This window comes from Bombina bombina, chromosome 4 (assembly GCF_027579735.1).
Source record: "Bombina bombina isolate aBomBom1 chromosome 4, aBomBom1.pri, whole genome shotgun sequence".
In the NCBI taxonomy this organism is placed as follows: domain Eukaryota; kingdom Metazoa; phylum Chordata; class Amphibia; order Anura; family Bombinatoridae; genus Bombina; species Bombina bombina.
In genome coordinates this window covers 1,051,838,109-1,051,854,153 of record NC_069502.1, presented here as the reverse complement: position 1 = coordinate 1,051,854,153, position 16,045 = coordinate 1,051,838,109, and the positions used below count along the sequence as shown (strand labels likewise).

The window sequence follows — 16,045 nt, the reverse complement described above, 5'->3', positions numbered from 1 at the left end:
GTATTGCCTGGCGAAGGGGGTAACACCCCAAAACATTATATTAAATCGTAACTTTGAAAATCCTGGCGACTGCATCCCTTTTCTTTACTAATATCAATACTTTGGAAGCACCCTGGGTGGATGAAATGTTAAACGTGAGTGCTGGCCTGCCTGCTGTTTATATATACAGTTTATATATGTGTGCATAGTATAGTCATGGTGGCATTCAAGTTTTAATTCAAATGGCATTCGAATTTAATTGCAGTGTTATGGGTGGAGTTAGATAGGTAGAAGTGTGTGTGTGTGTGTTGAAGGGGGGGCGTTGTTTTGATCTCGGACCCAGGCAGCACAATATCTTGAGCCAGCCCTGGTGGTGCCTGCGTTCACACATTTGTTTCTTGTGTTTGGCTAACTACTGTAGATGTGATCAGTAGTGTAACTAAAATTTCCGATGAAACAAAAATAACAGTAGTTTGACACTTGCAAGTACACAGCTAAGATTCAAAGCAAAAATGGAAGAGTTAGTTACTGCATCTGGCCAAATGGGTCAAGCCCAGGAACCACGTCAAGGTCTCTCCCATTCTGGGTCCCTAATACAAACAATGTATGCTCTTAATCAAGCCCAAGGGTACACAGGCCTTATATAATCTCCCTAGACACATAAAAAACATGGAACACGACTGTACACTCAAACTGGACTGGGTACACATCCTATGACCCTGCACCTGCAAAATGCACAACCCTAGGAGCTCACTAGCACTCAAAGGCATCTGCACATTCCCCAGAGACCCAGGCAGTTAACCACAGACAAGTCTGTGTGCAAAGCCCATAGGGAAAATTACAAAACAAAGTAACACAACACACAGAGGAAGTCTGACACTCACTTGCAAGTACACAGCTAAGATTAAAAGCAAACATGGAAGAGTTAGTTACCACATCTGGCCAAATTGGTCAAGCCCAGGAGCTACATCAAGGTCTCTCCCATCCTGGGTCACTAATACAGCAAACAATGCATGCTCTTAATAAAAAAAAAATGGAAACCACCCAAGGGTGTGAATGCATTATTTATGTGAAAAATAAATATTATATATATATATATATATATATATATATATATATATATATATATACACACACACACAGTATATATATATATATATATATATATATATATATATATATATATACACACACACATACATTAGAGCCCTTTTAAAAACCTTGTTATCAATATTAAAGAAAAAAAAGAAAAAGTGTTTATCTGAGTGCAATTTTATTTTAGTGTGTCCTTTTTATGTTTAAATATATATATATATATATATATATATATATATATATATATATATATATATATATATATATGTATACACAATATATAAATATGTATCTATCTATGTCTCTCTCTCTCTCTCTCTCTCTCTCTCTCTCTCTATATATATATATATATATATATATAGGCATAGATAGATATTTAAAAAAAATATTCTGATATATATATATATATATATATATATATATATATATATATATATATATATATACTGTATATAAAAATATATATTTTAAAATAAAAAGAACATTTTCTTTCTATATGAAGAACATCGGAATGTATAAATCAGAAGCCTTGAAGTTAGCGCGCATCAGACTTTCACACTCAGGCTAACATTTTACCTTAAATTGTAATACGTGCAAAATTTGTACTTTAAGTTATTTAGCACACCACATCTGGCCCTATATTTTTTAAAATAGACTAAGCATTATCTAAGACAAACTTCAAGGACATACATAGCAGAGGAAGTGGATGTATGAATGAAAAGCCATGTAACCCACAGAGACTAATCTTGTTCCTTTGGTGACAAAGAGAAAGGACCCTGGAAAGTGTATTAGACAGAAATCTATGACATTACATTGGTGAGATGAGAGTAATAAAGAACTATTTTCAAATCAATTCTTTCATGCACTTGAGGCTTCAGTGAATCAGAAAAAATGAAAATTGAATCCATTTTATCAGATATTTGCAGAAGGCACATTGCTTAGTAATGCCAAAAAATCCCATAAGGGCAACATCCCAGTAATTTAATTTACTAGGCACAAAGGCAAATGTGACTCTCTGAACAAGTATGCATCAGTGGCATTCAGTTTAATCCGTCCGGCAAAGTAAAAACTTCAACTTATTTTCATACTTCAGTTATCTGATTTTTTTATGCCAAAATGTAATATTTTAGTTTACTGTAGGGATGAAAAATATATATATACATTGTTTAAAACTGTCTTTACATTTAGTAAATTGGTCTGTAGTTTTTTCTTGTTTTTGCTGACATTTTAACACAGAGCATTTAAATAACTTAGTAGTTAAAGGGACAGTATACACCAATTTTCATCTAATTGCATGTAACAGACAATACTATAAAGAAGAATATGCACAGATACTGATCTAAAAATCCAGTATAAAACCTTTTTACAAACTTACTTAGAAGTTCCCAGTTTAGCACTATTGATTAGGTAGTCTGGGACACCGACTGAAAGGGCTGGGTAAACAAACAGACAAAAAATCAATTGCGCTTAAAAAGCTAGACACTCTCACACTGAGAACGAATAATAAGCTAATTCGCAAATGCCTAGGAAATAGAATGTAAAAAAACTCTCTAAAAAAGCTGGATAAGTATTAAAAAGATTTACTAATTACACATAAATCATCTAAATCTAAAATCTAAAATAAATCATAAAATGCATTCATATTATTGAATAATATTATTTCCAAAGACAAATGTCCACATATTCCCCACCCTCTTAAGGAGTAAGTATAAAATATTCTGTGCAGTAAGATTGACTCTTTATAGGCTTAGATGACCAATTCCCCCTTAGAGGTTAACACTCCTTTTTGTTAGTAGTATCTCTGAATATGTTGTTAAATAGCAAATAAATCAATGCTTGATAATTGTCAATTGTTCAGTACTTTTAAATATACACCCTCCTCAGTTCTTCACAGTTCACTTACCCGCTTCTTCCCTTCTCTGGGATATCAGATTCTGAGGTGGTATAGAACTGATTTACACCATGTGATCCTTCCTCTGCCAAAGAAAAGATGGTACTCAAGATCCGATAATTTTTTCAAACAGAGCCCTCTGTGTTCCAAGTAACTAATCCAGACACTGCCATTGGCAGAGGAAGGATCACATGGTCCTGTGGTGTCACTAACCAGGAAAAAAAAAAGTAAAGTTGTCAGGAGACACAACGCACACGCTACTCTGAGTCACTGCACCACTCCGGTCCAGTCAGTTCTCACAACCCCCATTCCAGAGAACCCAGAGAAGGGAAGAAGCGGGTAAGTGAACTGTGAAGAACGGAGGAGGGTGTATATTTAAAAGTACTGAATTATTGACAATTATCAAGCATTGATTTATTTGCTATTTAACAACATATTCAGAGATACTACTAACAAAAATGAGTGTTAACCCCTATGGGAGAATTGGTCATCTAAGCCAATAAGGAGAAAATCTTACTGCACAGAATATTTTATACTTACCCCTTAAGAGGTTGGGGAATATGTGGACATTTGTCTTTGGAAACAATATATGAATGCATTTTATGATTTATTTTAGATTGTTGTCCAATTTTGGATTGTTGTCCAATCTATTAGATTTTATGTAAGGAATTTATCCATATCATTAGATTTTATGTTAGGAATTTGCCCACCGGTGGATCTATACATATTTGCTTGTAACTTATATGTGCCGCTTTTAATGATTTATGTGTAATTAGTAAACCCATTTTAATACTCATCCAGCCCTTTTGAGAGAGTTTTTTTCACTCTATTTCCTAGGCATATGCGAATTAGCTTATTATTCGTTCTCAGTGTGAGAGTGTCTAGCTTTTCAGCCCAAATTATTTTTTGCATGGATTTTTTTTTTTAGTAGATTTTACAGAGAGCTACTCCACTTTCTTTTGCCTGACAGTTTTTTTCTTGCCTCCTATTTAGAAACCTTGTGGACACTTGCAAACAAAAAAGAGCAGACACTCACCTCCCTCCTTCCAAGGCTGGATTAGGCCGCCAGGATACCGGGAAAAATCCTGGTGGGCCGGCAGCTGCACAGGGCCGGATTGTGCCACCAGAAGACATAGACAAGATAGAGCGGAGGCTTCACGCAGCTTCATGGGTGGCACCACAATATACCCCATGCAATCATGGCATGCATGCTGGGCTGGCTCTATTTGCTCCTCCTCCAGACCGGTCACGTTCCTTCTCAGCACAAGGAACATGACTGACCCGACTGGAGACTCTGGAGAGGAAAAGGGAGGAGCTATCCAGCAGATGCTGTTTGCAGAAGCATGGACAGGGGATGGAGCAGGCACCAGGACCGGTCCGTGACGAAGATAGAGAAGAGAAGAAGAGCTGATTCTGGGGTAAGCAGACCATTCATATCATGTAGTATTTGTCATAGCCCGCTGGTCCAAAACTTTCATTTACCCTAATCATCTGACACAGTACCTCTATGCTATGCAGGATCATCATTTAATTAAATAGGATATGCAACAATGAATATATTTCCCATTTCAATAGGTCTGAAGATGTTAATGTTTATTTTTTTTGGAAAAATGCATGAATATTTAAGGTTTTAAAAGAAAGCTGGTGGCTTTTATTTCATATTCTTTAGAAAAACCTCTCTGCAGTTGAGTTTGAAATCAAAACAGAAACTAAAAAAGTTTCCTTTCCTTCTTCCTTAATGACATCCATTAGTATTCAGCTATCAGCCAGCTATATGGGGTTCCACTTGTTTATATCATTTTGATTTTAGCTCAGACATGTAGTTGACTCCACTGCAATCACCTTTCCTTGTGTACTAGTGTATTTGTGTGTGTTTTTCGATATATCTCGGGCTAAAACACAATAAAACAGTAGTGTAGCCAGCTGTTGCATATAGAACCATGGTTGTTTCATGGTATAAGGCAGGGCTGGTGCTTTTAGGGTTAATTGTGGTATAGGAAGCATAGTTTACAGTTTACAGTTATGATTGATTGGTGTGTTGGATGGTGGTTTTAATTTTGATAGGGAGATGTCATGGTTAGGGTTACTAAGGCATTAACATTGGTACCTGTATAATAAACAATAGGCTAGCATATCCAAAAATTAGTAGTCAATATGGCTGGGCTGTAGGGGGCGTGACTGGTCTGTAGGGGGCGTGGTTGGGATGTAGGGGGGCAGGGCTGCGCCGATCTATACAAATTTCCAGGACTGGTCTGATTTCCCAGCCTGGCCCTGCCTCCTTACCTGCATATGAAAAGACAGATAGCCTGCAGATGACTGTAAACGTGTGTATACATCTAGCACTGTGGGGCTTGGTTACCAGTCTGAAAATCAGGACAATTTTCTCAAAAATTAAGCAAAACAATACATTTTTATAAAATATATATATATATATATAATTAATTATAATATATAAATAATAAATGGATTATCTACAAAACATTTATGCAAAGAATAATCTAGTGTACAATGTCCCATTAAAATAGAATTAGTAGGATATCACACAAACATCTTGGGGTATATTCCATTGTTGCCAGTTTCACAACTCCAGTCCCCTAACAGACTATATATAAACTCTTAATGACCCCTTAAGGTGTTTACTAGCACAGCTTTGCCGACAGCATATCTCAGTTCTCACTTGCGCTATTTTTGAGACTTCTAAGGGGTATGTGAACGGTCGCTGACTTAAAGGGTATATCGGTGGTTATTAAGTGGTTAAAAGATTTCTCTTGCTGAGTACAGTTGAGATTCAATGATTGAGCTGCCAAACAACCTAAGAATGGAATTGATCTGGAAATCTTGTTTTTTAACTGTTAAAGGGGCATTAAAGGGACAATCTACACCAGAATTTGTATTGTTTAAAAAGATAGATAATGCCTTTATAACCCATTCCCCAGTTTTGCATAACCAACACAGTTATATTAATACACGTTTTACCTCTGTGATTGCCTTGTATCTAAGCCTCTGCAGACTGCCCCCTTTTTTCAGTTCTTTCGACAGACAATCAGTGCAAAATCCTAGGTAACTTCACGGGTGTGAGCACCATGTTATCTATATGGCACAGATTAACTAATGCCCTCTAGTTGTGAAAAAATGTCAAAATGAATTCAGATAAGAGGCAGCCGTCAAGGGCTAAAAAATTGGTATTTAAGGCTACCTAGGTTTAGCTTTCAACTAAGAATACCAATAGAACACAGCAAAATTGATGATAAAAGTAAATTGGAATGTTGTTTAAAATTACATGCCCTATCTGAATCATGAAAGTTTATTTTTGACTAGACTGTCCCTTTAAAGGGATAGTCTAGTCAAAATTAAACTTTCATGATTCAGATAAAGCATGCAATTTTAACCAACTGTCTAGTTTACTTCTATTATCAATTTTTCTTCATTCCCTTGGTATCTTTATTTTAAAAAGCCAGAATGTAAACTTAGGAGCAGGACCATTTTTGGTTCGGGACCTGGGAAGAACTAAGAAAAATTGATAATAGGAGTAAAATAGAAAGTTGCTTAAAATTACATGCTCTGGGGCATATTTATCAAAGCACCAACTGAAAATATGCTTGAATCCCGTGTCCTATTTGTTGCAAGATTGATCCACCGTAGTTATCAAAGCGTCAAGATCGGCAAATGTTAAAATTTGTGACGTAGTATACGCTCCTGCAACCTCAATCCGACGCAGATAGATGCTTGCGTCATTACAGATGTTTCAAATTCAGATTCAACTCTATTTGACGCTTTTCCAAACTTATCAAACATTTAACAGGTACGCTTGCGTCTATTCTGACACAGTGTACCTAGTTTTCAATCCGCCACCCTTGAGGCCGCAGATGCCATAGAACTCAATGGGAGTCTGAAAACACAGAAAGCTTATGTTCGATGCTGCAAGAGAATGAAGTATATTACATAATAAAAGTAAATTAGAAACTCTATTAAAATAGTATACCCTTTCTAAATCAAACAATATTATTGCTCCACATTTGGTGCACTTGTAGATATAGGGATAAAAATGAAAAATACATTACTACTTATGGATTATGTTACAAATTTGTCTCTCATTACAAAGCAAGGGGGACAATATTATTTCTCGAAATTTGTTGAATAGTTTTGCCCCAAACTTGTCGTACTAATAGATATAGAGATAAAAATGAAATAAATGCACAACATAATATAGCTAACTTCCTTTTAATTTTTGGTGAAAAATCTATGTGCACCATGTTTAAGCCATGTAATACAAGTAAGTCACACTCTCCACTTCGCACCAATTTTGACGCAACACTTTTCGCACCAATTATGATGCAAACTCCTAAACAACCCACACACTAGTGAATTTTTGAACCACTTTTAATTGGAATATGCATAATCACATGATTTATGACATCAGCCAATCAGATTCAAATATACATTTTAAACTATCACTAACTAATCAAATTACTCGATACTTGTGTAATTGATCACTCATCAGAACTTGTAAGTGCCATTTGTTACATTGTGTATTATACTTTGAAAGTATGTTTATGTGAAATTAGTATTAAAGATAAACATTGATGCTGACATTAGGTCACACAGTGTAATATTTTAGACTGATTTTAAAATTCGAATCAATGTTTAATTCAATATAATCTTAATATGATAGCTCAAAGGGATAGCCTACCTAACATTAAACTGGCATGATTCAGATACAGCAGAAATTAAAATCACCTCTTTACTGTCATGCTATTTTCAGTGTATTTCTTCCTTCCCTTGAATTTCTTTTTCAGTAAGAAATGTCATTTTATATAACAGCCCATATTCTAACACCTGTGTAGGGGTGGTTTTTAAAACTAGATTGCAATCAGGAGGGGTTACAGTTACAGAGAGAAAACTGTCCCAGCTCTTAAAATATCCATTGATTGCAAATAAATACATATGATACCCTGATTGCATGTTATATTCACAATTATTCCTGCTCAGAATGATAATACATTTACACTATATACATATAGTGGTATAAATAAACACAGATATATGACAGACAACATTGTTTAGAACAAAAAAAGGAACTTAGGGACATGTAAATATGTTTGAAAAAGATTTCTGACATAAGACACACATGTATGTGTGTGTGTGTGTGTGTATATATATATATATATATATATATACATATATATATATATATATATATATATATATATATATATATAAAGGTATGTGCAAACATATATAGCATTCATACTCATTTATAAAAAAAACATGAGATAAAAGCATATCATGACTTTTACAAATACAAATACACATTAATTTATGTGAGAGTATCATATAACAAATAAATATAATAACTTTCTATGAGATATTGTTTGTTGAGGTATATATCTAGCAATTTCTTGGACATTAACAGAGGAAAAATAAAAGATTAGCTTTAGAGAAATGTGCTTGTTCATGGACAGTAATGAAATGTATAAATAAAGTTGGGAAAAACCCGAATACCTACCTCATCCATGACTGTTAGTTAACAACAGTCCGATGCTCATCGCACTGTACTTGACGCACAATTTTTAGATGTTTTTTTTATAAATAAGGGAATCATATGTGGATTCGCATCAGCGATGTCTGGTGAGTGTATTGACGCTGGCGAATGCACTGAGATTGACGCTTTGATAAATATGCCCCTCTATCTAAATCATAAAAGTTTAATTTTGACTAGACTATCCCTTTAAGCGCCACTTGCTTTAGAGTAAAAGTGATTGCCCTATGCAAGCCATAAAATCAAATTCTGTAAGAAAGCTCTTTTAGGCAATTTGCAGCATATTCAAGAAAAACTTGTTAAAAACTCATATTTTTTTTATTGGCTCAGCTCTTAACAGCTTAAGAAATTCTTGCAGCCTTCAATAGGGTTAGTGTGTTTTTCCAGTGACCAAAATGCTTCTGCCACTAATATCCTTGAAGCTTAAAATCTTTACCTCTTGAAAACAACATGAAATAGTTGTCTGCAACGTTATTTGTAATAAAAAAAAAACGTGCATGATGAATGTCAAACAAAACGACAATTTGGGGAGTTAAGCAATTACAGGTTGAAGGGCGTGCTGTGATCTAAAACCATAGAGATATGTGTTTATGTCTCTCTAAGGGATTTGAACAGGGGTATTATCAGTATATTGGGCATATATGTTTATTGAGTGATCAATTTGACTAATTAGTGTAAAAGTGCACATTATTATTGAGCAGGAAGCATATCTGTTTTGTGATGTTATCAAGAATGGCAGCAGGTAAACTGAGTGTGTTTTGCAAATGTGCAAACCAATATTACATACCAAAATTTGGGTACTTGGTTGATGAAACAGTCAGCAGACTGAAAAAACGTGTTGCAATAAAACATTATTTTACAGAGTTGATAGCTCCATTTTGTATGGATGGTTTGAGTATGTCTCTTGTAGAATCCAATGCTCTATTACCAGCTAGATGTTTGCCAAAGGAGCAGCATACAGAAAACAGCCTGTTGCAGTACACTATATACAGGTAGCAGTCCACCGCAGTGCCAGTCAGCTGGAGACTGAGTACTAGCCTGTTCTTATTGCACCATTGTTGTTGGTGCCATCACAAAGTGTGAGTCCTTTTCTGTTTTAAACTTAAAGGGACAGTCAAGTCCAAAAAAACTTTCATGATTCAAATAGGGCTTGTCATTTTAAACAACTTTCCAATTTACTTTTATCACCAATTTTGCTTTGTTCTCTTTGTATTCTTAGTTGAAAGCTAAATCTAGGAGGTTTATATGCTAATTTCTTAGACCTTATAGGCCGCCACTAATCTAAATGCATTTTGACCGTTTCTAACCACTAGAGGGCGTTAGTTTTCATGAGTTTCATATAGATAACATAGAGCTCATGCACGTGAATTTACAGAGGAGTGAGAACTGATTGGCTAAAAGTAATTAAAGAGGCAAAACGTGTATTATTATAACTTTGTTGGTTATGCAAAACTGGGGAATAGGTAATTAAGGGATTATCTATCTTTTAAAACAACAACAATTCTGGTGTTGACTGTCCCATTAAAATATTTGAATTTTACAAGATTACGCAATTTGGCGCCCTTTTGTTCATTGTGTTTTCTAAAATACCTATTATTGTTGCCCATATGTTTGGAAATGGATCAGTCTGAGCATGGAATCTTTTACTATTGGACTTACTCTTATATTATTATACACACAAACGCCTAGATTTAGAGTTCTGCGTTAGCCGTCAAAAGCAGCGTTAGGGGTCCTAACGCTGCTTTTGGCCGCCCGCTGGTATTTAGAGTCAGGCAGGAAAGGGTCTAACGCTCACTTTCAAGCCGCAACTTTTCAATACCGCAGATCCCCTTACGCCAATTGCGTATCCTATCTTTTCATTGGGTTCTTCCTAATGCCGGTATTTAGAGTCTTGGCTGAAGTGAGCGGTAGAGCCTCTACCGACAAGATTCCAGCCCCCAAAAAAGTCAGTAGTTAAGAGCTTTATGGGCTAACGCCGGTTTATAAAGCTCTTAACTACTGTGCTCTAAAGTACACTAACACCCATAAACTACCTATGTACCCCTAAACCAAGGCCCCCCCACATCACCACCACTATTATAAATATTTTTAACCCCTAATCTGCTGACCGCACACCGCCGCCACCTACATTATCCCTATGAACCCCTAATCTGCTGCCCCTAACATCGCCGACACCTACATAATATTTATTAACCCCTAATCTGCCCCCCCCAACGTCGCCGATACCTAACTACACTTATTAACCCCTAATCTGCCGACCGGACCTTGCCACCACTATAATAAATGTATTAACCCCTAAACCGCCACACTCCCACCTCGCAAACACTATAATAAATAGTATTAACCCCTAATTTGCCCTCCCTAAAATCACCGCCACCTAACTTCAAGTATTAACCCCTAATCTGCCGACCGGACCTCGCCGCTACTCTAATAAATGTATTAACCCCTAAAGCTAAGTCTAACACTAACCCTAACACCCCCCTAAGTTAAATATAATTTTAATCTAACGAAATAAATTAAATCTTATTAACTAAAGTATTCATATTTGAAACTAAATACTTACCTGTAAAATAAACCCTACTATAGCTACAATATAACGAATAATTATATTGTAGCTATTTAAGGATTCATATTTATTTTACAGGCAACTTTGTATCTATTTTAACTAGGTACAATAGCTATTAAATAGTTATTAACTATTTAATAGCTAAAAAAGCAGAGATCTGAGCACTCAGGGGCAAGGTAAAATCCGGGAAAATCCGGGAATCTTTATTAAACAAAAGGTAAAAGCTGCATCAAGGTACAGGTAAGCAGGAGTAGCAGTCCTAACGCGTTTCACGCCCCCTAGTGGCGCTTAGTCATAGGAACTAATGCTGAACATGTCTGTAGTGTACTTAAAGGGATGACTGTCCAATCACTAGCCAGTAACGGCTGCAGCCGGACGTCACCCTGAAGGAAACACTGACAGCATGTAAAGGAATGTTAAAATCAACAAATGTAATAAAACTGAAGGTACAAAAAAATCTTTGTATGCATACTAACAGGCTGTTATGGATAGAAACTATTTAATAGCTACCTAGTTAAAATAATTACAAAATTACTTGTAAAATAAATCCTAACCTAAGTTATACCTAACACTACATTATCAATAAATTAATTAAATAAATTACCTACAATTACATACAATTAAATAAACTAAACTACATTACAAAATCAAACAAACACTAAATTACAAAAAATAAAAAATTACACCTACTCTAAGCCCCCTAATAAAATAAAAAAGCCCCCCAAAATAATAAAGGTCCCTACCCTATTCTAAATTAAAAAGTAACCAGCTCTTTTACCAGCCCTTAAAAGGGCTTTTTGCCGGGCATGCCCCTAAGTAATCAGCTCTTTTGCCCCCCCAACATTAAAACCCACCACCCACATACCCCTACTTTAACCCAAACCCCCCTTAAAAAAAACCTAACAATACCCCCCTGAAGATCTCCCTACCTTGAGTCGTGTTCACCCAGCCGGGCACCGATGGACCAAAAGAGGACATCCGGAGCGGCAGAAGTCTTCATCCAAGTGGCATCTTCTATCTTCATCCATCCGGAGCGGAGCCATCTTCTTCCAGCCAACGCGGATCCATCCTCTTCAACCGATGCCTACTCTCCAAGATGGTGTCCCTCGAATTCCGATTGGCTGATAGGATTCTATCAGCCAATCAGAATTAAGGTAGGAAAAATTTGATTGGCTGATTAAATCAGCCAGTCAGATTCAAGTTCAATCCGATTGAGCTCGCATTCTATTGGCTGTTCCGATCAGCCAATAGAATGCAAGCTCAGATTGGCTGATTGGATCAGCCAATCAGATTTTCCCTACCTTAATTCCGATTGGCTGATAGAATCCTATCAGCCAATCGGAATTCGAGGGACGCCATCTTGGATGACGTAATTTAAAGGAACCTTCATTCGGCGAGTAGGCATCGGTTGAAGAGGATGGATCCGCATCGGCTGGAAGAAGATGGCTCCGCTCCAGATGGATGAAGATAGAAGATGCCGCTTGGATGAAGATGTCTGCTGGTCCGGATGTCCTCTTCTGCCCAGATAGGATGAAGACTTCTGCCGCTCCGGATGTCCTCTTTTGGTCCATCGGTGCCCGGCTGGGTGAACACGACTCAAGGTAGGGAGATCTTCAGGGGGTAGTGTTAGGTTTTTTTAAGGGGGGTATGTGGGTGGCGGGTTTTAATGTTAGGGGGGTTGTATTTTTTTTTACAGGCAAAAGAGCTGATTACTTAGGGGCATGCCCCGCAAAAAGCCCTTTTCAGGACTGGTAAAAGAGCTGGTTACTTTTTAATTTAGAATAGGGTAGGGACCTTTATTATTTTGGGGGGCTTTTTTATTTTATTAGGGGGCTTAGAGTAGGCGTAATTAGCCTAATATTCTTGTAATCTTTTTTTTTTTTGTAATTTAGTGTTTGTTTTTTTTGTAATTTAGTTTAAATATTTAATTGTATGTAATTGTAGGCAATTTATTTAATTAATTTATTGATAGTGTAGTGTTAGGTTTAATTGTAACTTAGGTTAGGATTTATTTTACAGGTAATTTTGTAATTATTTTAACTAGGTAGCTATTAAATAGTTAATAACTATTTAATAGCTATTGTACCCAGTTAAAATAAATACAAAGTTGCCTGTAAAATAAATATAAATCCTAAAATAGCTACAATGTAATTATTCGTTATATTGTAGCTATATTAGGGTTTATTTTACAGGTAAGTATTTAGTTTTAAATAGGAATACTTTAGTTAATAAGATTTAATTTATTTTGTTAGATTAAATTATATTTAATTTAGGGGGTGTTAGGGTTAGGGTTAGACTTAGCTTTAGGGGTTAATACATTTACTAGAGTAGCGGCGAGGTCCGGTCGGCAGATTAGGGGTTAATACTTGAAGTTAGGTGGCGGAGACGTTGGGGGGGGGGGGCAGATTAGGGGTTAATACTATTTTTTAAATGGTTTGCGAGGCGGGAGTGCGGCGGTTTAGGGGTTAATAACTTTATTATAGTGGCGGCGAGGTCGGCAGATTAGGGGTTAATAAGTGTAGGTAAGGTAGCAGCGACATTGGGGGGGGCAGATTAGGGGTTAATAAATATAATATAGGGGTCAGCGATGTTAGGGGCAGCAGATTAGGGGTACATAGGTATAATGTAGGTTGCGGCGTTGTCCGGAGCAGCAGATTAGGGGTTAATAGTATAATGCAGGTGTCAGCGATAGTGGGGACGGCAGATTAGGGGTTAATAAGTGTAAGGTTAGGGGTGTTTAGACTCGGGGTACATGTTAGGGTGTTAGGTGCAGACTTAGAAAGTGTTTCCCCATAGGAAACAATGGGGCTGCGTTGGGAGCTTAACGCTTCTTTTTTTGCAGGTGTTATGTTTTTTTTCATCCAAAACTGCCCCATTGTTTCTTATGGGGGAATCGTGCACGAGCACGTTTTGCCAGCTTACCGCTACCGTAAGCAACGCTGGTATTGAGGGTTGAAGTGGAGGTACATTTGGCTCAACGCACCCTTTTTGGAGCCTAACGCAGCCCTTCAGACAACTCTAAATACCAGCGTTGTCTTAAGGGGGCATTGGGAAAAAAGCTGCATTAGCTATGCGGGTCTTTACCGACAAAACTCTATATCTAGCCATATTTTAGTTGTTTTTATCTTTCTTTGATCGTTTTTATTGTATTATTGGTGCCCCCTATAATCTACTCATTAGTGGGTAGTTCAATTTTGTGATACTAATAATTAGACATGTACATTAAAATAAAACCAATATTCTTATAGTGTTAATGTTAATGAGATGAATATCCAAAATAATGCAGCCTGAAATTTAAATAAAATGAAGGAATAATGCTAAATTCGTCAGTATTCATTTTTTTCTTTAAATAGTTACAAATACTAAAAGGGACAGTCAACACCAGAACTGTTGTTGTTTTAAAAGATATATAAATCCCTTAATTACCAATTCCCCAGTTTTGCATAAACAACACAGTTAAAATAATACACGTTTTACCTTTGTAATTACCTTGTATCTAAGCCTCTGCAGACTGCTTCCTTATTTCAGTTCTTTTGACAGACTTGCATTTTAGCCAATCAGTGCTCACTCCTCTGTAAATTCACGTGCATGACCTCAATGTAATCTATATGAAATACATGAACTAACACCCTCTAGTGGTGAAAAACTATTAAAATGCATTTAGATTAGAGGCGGCCTTCAAGGTCTAAGAAATTAGCATATGTACCTCCTAGGTTTAGCTTTCAACTAAGAATACCAAGAGAACAAAGCAAAATTGGTGATTAAAGTAAATTAGAAAGTTGTTTTAAATTGCATGCCCTATTTAAATCATGAACTTTTTTTTGGACTTGACTGTCCCTTTAAACAAAATGAATATCGACATTTATGCAACATTTACATTAGAATGTCCATGTTTCCCTGCTACAGGTGAAAAACTTGACCTGTAGCCACTAAAATACCTAAGTATGCTAGAGAGCTGCACTAAACTGCGTCTCTTTGTCACAGAGCCCCAGGTGTGCGAACAGGAGGCTTAGGTAAGTATTTTAGTTGTTACAGGTGAAGTTTTTAACCTTTTGCACTGATTTTGCACTGATTTGTAAATGCTGTATGAATGGTCAGTATAATTTTGTCTAAAAATGAGACGAATACTGGACAGCACGGGTGCCAAATATTCAAAATACGAAGTATTTTGAATATTGGGAATGAAAGATTTGGGGGAACTGAAAAAGTTACCGTGCACATGTCTGCTAATAATTATTTTTTTGTTTTTTTCCTCTAGATTTTTGTTTCTTGGAAGATCACATTACAGATGAAAAAGTCTGACATTTTCATTGTTGTTATTTTTGTCTTTACATTTCAAAAACCTTTATAATTTCAAAAGGTTGTGTAGACTTTTCATACCCACTGTAAATTACAGAAAATGCAGACAATATAAATGGTAATTGTATGTTACAAAGTTTTTCTCTGCATACAGTAATTAAAAATGTAATGGACAATTTTGTTTTGAATTCAATGTCTCTAAATTTATTTGTAGACTTATTACTCCGTGATTAAGTATCCCCGCTGTCAAGTAACCAATAGCAGTTAATTATTGTTATTAGTCTGTGGACTAACTAATGTTACATTGCAACGGAAATATAAGTTCTTCCCAAGATCAATTCATTTTTTGTGTGCTTGAAATAAATGAATCTCTCTACCTTGATGTGAAATTTCAGTATAAAGGAGGAGTTGAATGACTGGAAGGTCCAAATGTTGTTTCTTAAGATGAAAGTGAAGTATAGTCGGAATTCTTCACACATCAACTTCTGAAGGAAAGTTTCCAGACCTGTAATATGCTTCATCTGAGCTTGTTTTGTTTTCATCTGTGCTTATTGCTGTCAATTGTTTCTCAGTACTATGAACATTAAAGGCTGGAAGAAATGACATGATCATAGTATCCCCATCTAGCTGCTAACACTTAGAGCTGTGATTCTTCATGACCTTCTGAAATAATAGT

The 16,045-nt window shown here is 36.1% G+C and overlaps 1 long non-coding RNA gene across 1 annotated transcript in view; it reads left to right on the top strand.

Annotated features, from left to right (window-relative positions):
- Nucleotides 1-15,504, top strand: part of LOC128655767 (uncharacterized) — an 88,489-nt gene extending 72,985 nt beyond the window's left edge. Inside the window, exons 2-3 of the long non-coding RNA XR_008401901.1 lie at nucleotides 3,959-4,383; nucleotides 15,329-15,504. This is a non-coding gene — a long non-coding RNA (uncharacterized LOC128655767). The remainder of the gene's footprint in view (nucleotides 1-3,958; nucleotides 4,384-15,328) is intronic.
- Nucleotides 15,505-16,045: the final 541 nt, after the last annotated feature.